This window comes from Dipodomys spectabilis, unplaced genomic scaffold (assembly GCF_019054845.1).
Source record: "Dipodomys spectabilis isolate Male_0828 unplaced genomic scaffold, ASM1905484v1 ptg000783l, whole genome shotgun sequence".
Taxonomy (NCBI): Eukaryota; Metazoa; Chordata; class Mammalia; order Rodentia; family Heteromyidae; genus Dipodomys; species Dipodomys spectabilis.
The window spans coordinates 22,914,141-22,923,474 of NW_024871460.1; positions in this window are offsets into that span (position 1 = coordinate 22,914,141).

Sequence of the window (9,334 nt, forward strand, 5' to 3'; positions counted from 1 at the left end):
ACAGAAATGCCTGGATGCTGAGAGATCCAAAACATCTTAGTCTTTGGAAGTCAATAGAGGATCAGGATGCCACAAAGAAGAGGAAGAATTTCATGAAGAAACTAAGAAGGTGGCCTAGGACTTCCATCCAATTTTTAAGTTCACCCTGCTTTCAATATGACTCCAAGTTTCCAGCTCCAGAAATACCTTTAAAAAATATGTGTTTATGTTTTTCTGAGGACAGAAAGAAAGGAGAATCTGTCTTATTGTTCTCCTGGAGAAAGGAATTTCTGGTAGACATCGAGGAGTCTACCCACAAAATGCTTCCAACTCAAATGCTTACTTATTAGAGCCCAGATGATTAGGCCAGGAGAAAAAGAGGACCTGGAGGAGGGACTCTAAGTGACTAGACACTGGTGCGTCAATACCGACTATGTCTTTTGTGGACCATCTGTGGGTGCCCTCTGGTTCTTCTGTGTCCCCCTCCCCTGTCTCTTCCACCTTGCCTTCAGGCTGAGATGTCAACAGTCCTGCTCAGTTGTCTTCTGAGGGCTGCTCTGAGCTCTCATTTCCTTAGGAGGAGACTGTTCCATTCTGTGGAAATGTCCCCTCCATACTTTAGTTTTCTTAAGCAGACAGAAAAGAGGGAGGGAAAGAAGTACCTTGGTCTAGTGGCCTCTACACAGGCTCTCTTTCCTTTTCCCCCCTTGCCAATTATAGCACTTCAAATATGGAGAGGAATGTATTGACAGCTATAAAGATAAGAAAAATTCCCCTATTATTCCTTTGTCAATATCCTGTTTTACTTCTTACTTTACCTCTTCTGCTACCCAGATTTCTGGTTTTGTGTGGAATTCTTTGCTTTTCAAAAAAATCATGTTCTATGACCCTAAAATAGAAAATAGATAAAGGGAATTGGGTTAAAGAAGTTGGGTTCCATTCTGTGGCTTTCAGTTCATAAATTCCCATGATGCACCATGTGTTTGAGGGACACCGGCATGACCCTGCTTGCCTCTGTAAGTGGGAGCTGAGACAGGTGGAAGCTGGTGAGTATGGGACCTTTGTAGGGCAGGTAGAGAGACTGTAGGGACCTGCTAGAAGAGGCCTCTTGGGACTGTAAGGATGAGAAGTGGGTTGGGGGAATCCTTTTCTGTGATCTTGTAACTTTCCAAGAAAGGCCCTTCTGGGAGAATTGAAAATTTCCAATTCAGAAAACTCTTTTCACACTATAAGCAATAGTTTCACAGCATGCACATTCATGTAGTTTTCAGTGTGTGTGTGTGTGTGTGTGTGTGTGTGTGTGTGGGTGCTGTCTGAAGAGATTTATCCTATTTTTCCTTTTCCCCCTTACTTTTCAAGGACACTTGTTGGCAAGGAGGCATTTTTGGTTTCCAACATGGGGGCAGGTAAGAGAATGTTACCTTCTTTTAGGTAGAAATCAGGGATGCTGCTAAATATCCTTCAACACACAGACAGCCTCCAACAACTAAGAATTACCAGGCCCCTAATGTTAACAAGGCTGAGGTTGCAAAACCCTGCTCGGAAGGAAGATCTCTGACCCTCCCCGAGTTGTGCAGTAATAGTCACAAGTCATATGTTGAACACTGCTCCTAGGGTTTGCATTAGTGAATCTCGTTCCTTTTTCAGGAAGGATTCCAGCTCCTAGAAGAACCCCATTTTTCAGATGAGATGACTAAGACTTGGAGAGATTAAATAGTTTGTTGCAAGTTTCAGTGCTAGCAAGTGGTATGATCAGGGTCAGGACCTTAGTAGTCCAAAGGCAAGGGCTCATCTGCTTAACCTTCTTTAAACCCTGCCTCTGGACAACAAAGGTAGCTGAAGTCCATTGTTCTACGTGGAGATGCATAGTTGTCTTTGTTGCTTGGGTGAACATAGAAACCTAGACATGACAGGAGAGGAGGCCATCTCTACAATTTGCCTTTGTCATGAGAATCCTACAAGTGCCTGATTTCTTATTTCCAAATGGCTGGCCAGGGTGGGTGGATACCAGTGAACGTGAATGAGACCAGACAGGACCTGCATTAATGACAGGGCCCACTTTCGGTATGCCACTGCCTTTTAAACCACACACACACACCCAGCATGCTGGCTTCCTCCTGTCATGGAAAGTCAGTCCAAGGCACCAGCCAGCTACAGAGTCCTTTGAAATATCATGTTAGAAACTGGTTGGCAAAACCTCACAATGGAAACCATAAGCAGATTCTAAATTACCATTATCATTAATCGGGGTTGACATTTCACTGCCCCCTCCTAAGTACTGTTCAATCATTGTCCCTTCTCATTCCTTTCTCTGAGATTCCCACAGGCCTCCTTAGAGTGAAGGGCACCTGAGCCTGCCCCGGTGTGTGGTCCCTCACCAAACAATGGAGGCAAAGTGATCCCTGACAGAACAGCCTGGGACCTTAGACATAAAGCAGATATGAGAGCAGTACATGAGAGAGCCTTAGGTTGCTGAGCAGAAAGAGGACCAGGACAGCAGAGAGGCCAGGCACTAAGGGCCCGGTGGGAGCCAGGAGAGCCAATAATCCGGGGTGGGGAAAGTAGGGCAAGGGAAAGCCGGGGTTGTGCTCTTACATATCCAGAGTTGTCACTTTAACGGATTCCAAAGAGAAAGGCAGACATGTTCTCCAACTAGCCTGGGAAACAGACACATATGAACAAAAAAATTTCTCAAAAAAACCCATCAAAAACAAACTAGCTGTAATTTATTCCAGCATCCTCCTCTTCCCTCTTCTTCTTCCTCCTCTTCCTCTATCATCATCATCATCACCAGCATCATCATTCATTTCTTTCCCATAGCTATTACACTTCAGCATTCACTCATTAATTGCACACTGCACATAGGGTTTAGGAACTGTAAGCCTTCTGTTCATGCACTCACTTTTCTTCAGCCTGTATCTATTGAGATCTTATTAAGTGTCAGGCCCTGTCAGAGCAGGGCAGTGAGATACAGCAGTAGACAAAATGGTCCTGCCCTTGTGGGCTTGCATTCATAAGGTGGACACAGAGAACAAAACAGCAAAAGAACAATAAGCAAATGACTTCTGTATGTCAAAGGACCCATGTTGCCTCTTCACTCTGTGGAACAGGAGAACAGTTTTACTAATCATTTATCCAATCAGCGGTTAATATGGAGAATATATAAAGTACTCCAACAACTAAGTAACACCTATCTTTCTCTAAAAATGGGAAAACAGATGGTCTTTTTCTAAAGAATATACACAATTGGCAATGAGTACAAGAGAAATTACTTACTAGGACTAGCCATTAAGGAAACACAAATGAGTACCACAATGAGATACCTGCCATCCCATGCCCATTAAAATGGATAACATAAAAAAAACCCAAACAGGCAATAGCAAGTTTTGACAAGGATGTACAGAGATGGGAATCCTTGAGCACTACTGGTAGGAATGTAAAATGGTGTCACTCCTGTTGCAACAAGTATAATGATTCCTCCAAAAAGTAAAAATGGAATGCTTAATTCCACTTAGCCATTCTACATCTGTGTATATATTCAAAATAATTGAAAGCAGAGTTTTAAACATATATTTACTACACTCATGTCCATAACAGGCTAAGAATAAGAGTCAATGAGAATGAATCATTCACGAGAGTCAAAAAGTACAAATGCTGGGTATGAATATACTTCCATAAGAAAGAAGGATGGTGAGTTAGAGGCCAGCCTATGCTACACAGCAAGATGTTGTATTAAAAAGCCAAACCAAAAACAAACAAGCAAAATTAATGTGTAAGCCGGCAGAAGAAGAGATAAGAAAACTGTGCTATATATGATGGAATATTATTAAGCCTTAGAAAGGAAGGAAATTCTAACATATGCTCAACATGTTAGCCTTGACATTATACTTGTATATTGAGGACATTATATTCATATATTTTTAAAAAGCTAGTCATACACACACACACACACACACACACACACACACACACACACACACAAACCAATTACACTTAAATCGGTTATCCTGAGTGGTTATCTTAATAGAGACAGAATATAAAATGGTGGTTGACAGGGTCAGAGGGACTGGAGAATTGTTTAATGGGGTTAGAGTTTCAGTCTTTTCAGATGAAAAGAATTCTGGAGATTGCTGTGTAACACTGAGTGTACACTTAACAGTAGCGTACTTAAAGATCATTACAGTAGTAAATTTTATTGGTACATATTATTTATCCTAATTAAGCATAAAAATGAGTAAGTAGTAATGGTTTGGTGGAAGGTGCTGAGTGCTTTTGGGGCAAAATGAAGCTAAATGACAGGGAAGAGGTATGCAGGATAGATTTGGTGTTGCTGTCTGGAATGAGGTCTTTAGGGTAAAGCTCATCGAGTGAGTGATATGTGTGGCCATTTGTAACAGTGAGGGAGGGAGCCAATGGATATGAGGAACAGCATTTGAGGCAGAGGGTGCACCCAGGACTGTGCTTTACGGCAATGTGTTTTGAGAGTCCAGGGGTCCAGTAGGGAGGAATGAGGAAAGTGAGCCATGGGTAGGGAAGTAGCTGATTGTGCTGGAGGTTGGAAGTTACTGTAAGGATCTGGCTTTCATCTTGAGTGAGGGCCAAGCCATTAGACTTGAAATAGAAAGAAAGCCTTGCGACTGACTGGAGTCGTAGTGGCATCACTCCATCTGCTGTGCTGACAAAGAACTGTAGGTGGCCATAAAGGAATTAGGATATCAACAGAGGCAATATCAATCCAAATGAAAAAATCACGGTGGCTTGGAGCCAGAGGGGAATCCTGAGAGCATAGGCAACTGGCTTCTAGATTAACAACTGAAGATAAAGTTAGTCACTGGTGGTTTACACCTGTAATCCTAGCTGCTCAGGAGGCTGAGATCCCAGTTTGAAGCCATCCCAGGCAGAAATGTCTGTGAAACTGTGATCTCTGAGTAACTAGCAAAATGCCAGAAGTGGATCTGTGGTTCGAGTGGTAGAACTCCAGCCTTGAGCAAAAATACCAAGAGAGACTGTAAAGTCCTGGTTTCAAGCCTCAGTACTAGGACAAAAAGGAAGGAAGGGAGGAAGAAAGAAAGAGAGAAAAAGGAAGAAATAAGAAAGGAAGAAAGAGGAAGGGAGGGAAGGAGGGAGGGAAGGAGGGAGGAAAGAAGGAAGGAAGGAAGGAAGGAAGGAAGGAAGGAAGGAAGGAAGGAAGGAAGGAAGGAAGGAAGGAAGGAAGGAAGGAAGGAAGGAAGGGAGGAAGGAAGAAGGAAGCTCTGACGATAATGTCCTGAATAAATTGAACTTCCTGATAGATTGGAAATGATGTGTGAGAGAAAAAAAGAGTCAAAGATGGCACCAAAATTTCTGTCCCAAGCAGCCAGATGGATGAAGTTCCTATTAACTAAACTGTCAAAGCCACAGGTGGAATGGGTTGTGGTGGGAAGAACAGGTATTTGATTTAAGTTAGAGATATAATCACATATTCAACAAGGACTTCAGTGGATATATTGGTCTAGAATTCAGGGGAGAGATCCTAAGTGAAGGCATCCATTGCTGAGTCATGAGTAGAGAAGTGGCGTAGTTTGAAAGCTATGGATCTGGAGGAGACCAAATTTTCAAAGTGGGCCTAGATAGGAGAGCTAGTGATCCACCCAAAATCCTGTCACCTGGTTCATAGGAAAAGAGGAAACAACAGGAGACTCAAAGGCCAGATGGCTGTTACCTCTTGGGCCCACGGTCATCGCATTTGGAGAACGTCTAAAGTGGAGACTCTCAAAGGTAAGAACAATGTGAATCCAGAAGGAGGAAGTGGCTTACTCATGCCACATAGCTGGAGAAATTGAGAGTAAGTCCTCCTCAGGAATCACAGTCCTCCTCTGGAATCAGAGACAAAAGGCCTAATTTTAAAGGGGTGGGGACCACACTTTCAGTCAAGCAGAAAAGCTTTCTTTGAAGCTCAGTTGAGCCAGCATGTAATTAGTACATTAAAAATGCTATAAAACTGACATTACAATAAACAAAGCCAAAAGAAAGAAAAGCTACCTGTGGATCCTGGAATTGAGCAGTGCTTACAGTTTATGGGCTTAACTTTTCAAGTATGATTCTAGATAGACATTTTCTATTCAGTTCTGTTCAGAGAGAGGGTCAGTGTCATAGAAATAGCACACACCATTTTTCCTTTAATTGTAAAGTCAAAATATATTCCCGTTAGAAAACATTTAAAACAGAAATGTACTAAAAGGCATTCAAAAGTCACCTACAACCTATTAATTCAAAAAAGGGTACTGAACACATGTGAATGTCATTCTTGGTATTTCTTCCTCTGAAAATACACATAGCTATTGAAACAGACAATAGTTAACCTTTCTGTAAATACTTAGCTATGCCTTTTCTTCAGGTGGATTCTATTACATGGAGAGCAAGGTTGCTCTGTGTTACCAAATAAATCCTCCTCCTTTCTTTGAATGCTAGTGGCTCTAATTTTCCTAGTCCCGCCTGGAAGGACTTTTAAAGGTAGTAATTGTGCTCTTCAACGTCCTTATTCAGTGTTTTAGAAAGCTTAATAAAAATGCAAGGTAGGCAATGAAGGTAGGTACTAGTTGAACCACACCACTAATTTTTAGTTTATTTTAGGGTCTCCGGTTTTGTCAAAGGCTGGCTTCAGACCTCAATCCTTCTCTATCGGCCTCTTGTCTCCCAGGTAGCTGAGATTATAGGTGTTTACCACTATACTCAGCCTTCCATGTCTATCTTCTTGATTGGCTAAATTAAGCAGTCTATTTTGTTGTGGCTTATAGTATTTTATTGCTTTATAGAACCTATTAGTGCTCATTAAAAACTATCAAGCAGCACATTGAACCCTGAGAAAAAGTAGTGGTGGTTGTGGTGGTAGAGTGGTACTAACAGACACTAGGCAAATTAAGGTAAGAATATTTCCAAGTGCCACTGAGAGGTGAGTTTCAGACCTACAAATTCCAATCAAACAGGAACACTGTTTCCTTTCCAGCCCCCCCCCCCCTTCCTAGTTTTGAGGTTTGAACTCAGGACCTTGCTCTCACTAGGAATGTGCACTACCACTTGAGCTATACCCCCATACATCCACCAGTTGTGTTTTGTAATTTCTTACTTCTATTTCTCTTGGATTGGGTTTAATAATGTGTACATGGAAATGTACAAATACAAGCAGGTACACACACCCATGTCACATAAATTCTGCTTCTCAGAACATATGATTATTTGAAATGTAGCTAAGTGGAAAGAGCATTGACTTTGAAGGTGGAAGACAAGGGGTTTGCTTCTGATTCCATTATTTGGCAGTCAGCAAATCCTTAGTCTATATTTTGGGGGTTTATTGTGAATGTGAATAGAACATGAAATTGGAACATGTTTTAGGACTGATCTCATTGCTTCATATATTGTGTTCTCCATCAAATTTCAGCATTTATGAGCCGGGTGTGTGACTCAAGTGGTAGAGCAAGGGTGAGGCTGTGGATTTCATCTGTAGCAACTCTCCTTCCCAAAGCATTCAGTCACACAACACTTAATGAAGTAACTGAGACCCTGCAAGCGTTTCAGGTTTGCTTTCTCTCTCCATCTAGTAGTGTAACAAAGTGCTTATAGGGCTTCCATTACAGTGTGACCTGACCCTAGATGCCAATCTTTCTTTCTTTCTTTTTTTTTTTTTTTTAACTTATCAGGTTATCTTTGCTCGGAGATGAGTTGACTGGCTATCTCTTTCTTCAACTGACTATACCCATAGGCAATTGCTAAATACTCAATTCTTGGAGGTAATTGTCTTTTCCTTTCACTTTTATAGGGGGTGGCCTTTCTAGAAAGATAGCCCATTACGTGCAGCAGCTTCTAAACAGGCTGCTTTGCCTCCAACAAAGCAGGCCAGGCCAATTACCACTAAACTTTGCTGAGATTTGCATTGCAGTGTGTGGGCGCTTTGGCCTGTGAGGATGAACCTGGTCGTTTTGTTCTCTGCCTGACCCAACTTGACCCAACTTGCATGGTGTATTTACTGTCCTCATTCAAAGACAGTGTCTCTTTTAAGGCACCAAGTACAAAATAAATAGATAGATAGATAAAAAAGCAAGTGGCTTGAGGAGAAATGGCACAAAACTTATGGAGACAAATCTTAGAGAATAGTAGTTTAACTTATCCTGTTTATTGGTGGTATTTTAACAAGATGTTGATTTTACAGGCATGTTATTATTAGCTTTTATTATTAAGCTCATACAAAGACTCAATTTATGCAGATATTTAACAGCAAGATTAGATTATTATCTAATCTTATTATTATCAAACTTTTTGAAATTATTTAGACATAATGCAGAACTTATTCATTTATTTGTTATCTTTAAGTAGTTGTACAAAAGGGTTTTAATTCAACCAGTGACTTAGTGAGTACAATGCATTCTGAGAGTCAAAAGAAGCAACAGCCAATTCCAATAGTCTCCATAAGAAAATCAGCTTGTTCATGCTTTATTTTAGTCTTCTGAATAGAAAAACAATGTTTGGGCCTGTAGAATTTCCTGAAACTTTTTTTTTTTTTTTGTCAATTATAGGTCTTGAACTCTGGACCTGGGCACTGTCCCTGAGTTCTTCACCTGAAAGCAAGTGCTCTACCACTTGAACCACAGCACCACTTCTGGTTTTCTGGTGGTTAATGGAAGATAAGAGTCTTACGGACTTTCCTGCCCGGGCTGGATTTGAACTGTGATCCTCAGATCTTAGCCTTCTGAGTAGCTAGGATTACAGGTGTGAGCAACCAGTGCCCAGCTCTGAAATTTTTTTAAAAGGAAAATTTGTGGGTATTCAGAAAAGGAGGAAAGAATGAGGTTTAAGAAGTGTCCCTATTTTTTTGGGGGGGGGGGCGGTCATGGAAGAAAGAATGACAAGAAGAGGTTTAAGAAGTGTCCCTTGGGGCTTGAACTCTGGGCTTGAGTGCTATCCCTCAGCTCTTCAGCTCAAGGCGAGCGCTCTAATGTTTGAGCCACAGCGCCATTTCTTGTCCCTCTTCCCTACCTAAGAAACATTGTTCTCCTTGGCAGATGAAATACAATGTATCATATAAGGGAACTGTGGATTTCTTATCCACTAAGAAGAATTTATTGTGGGCATATCCCTGCTCTTTCTATTGTGTATGCACATATTCATACATGCACAATGACACAAGGGTTTTGGAGTATAACAATAATTTGAAATAGTCCTCAGTGAGTTTTCAGAACTAATTGAATTCTTTTCTTTTCTTTTTTATACTATGAACCAGGAACAGGACAGAGCACTCTACTGGTGTTATCTCATTTAGAAAAATTAAAAATTTTAATTGTAAAGGTGAACTACACAGGGGTTATGGTTACATAGGTCAAGT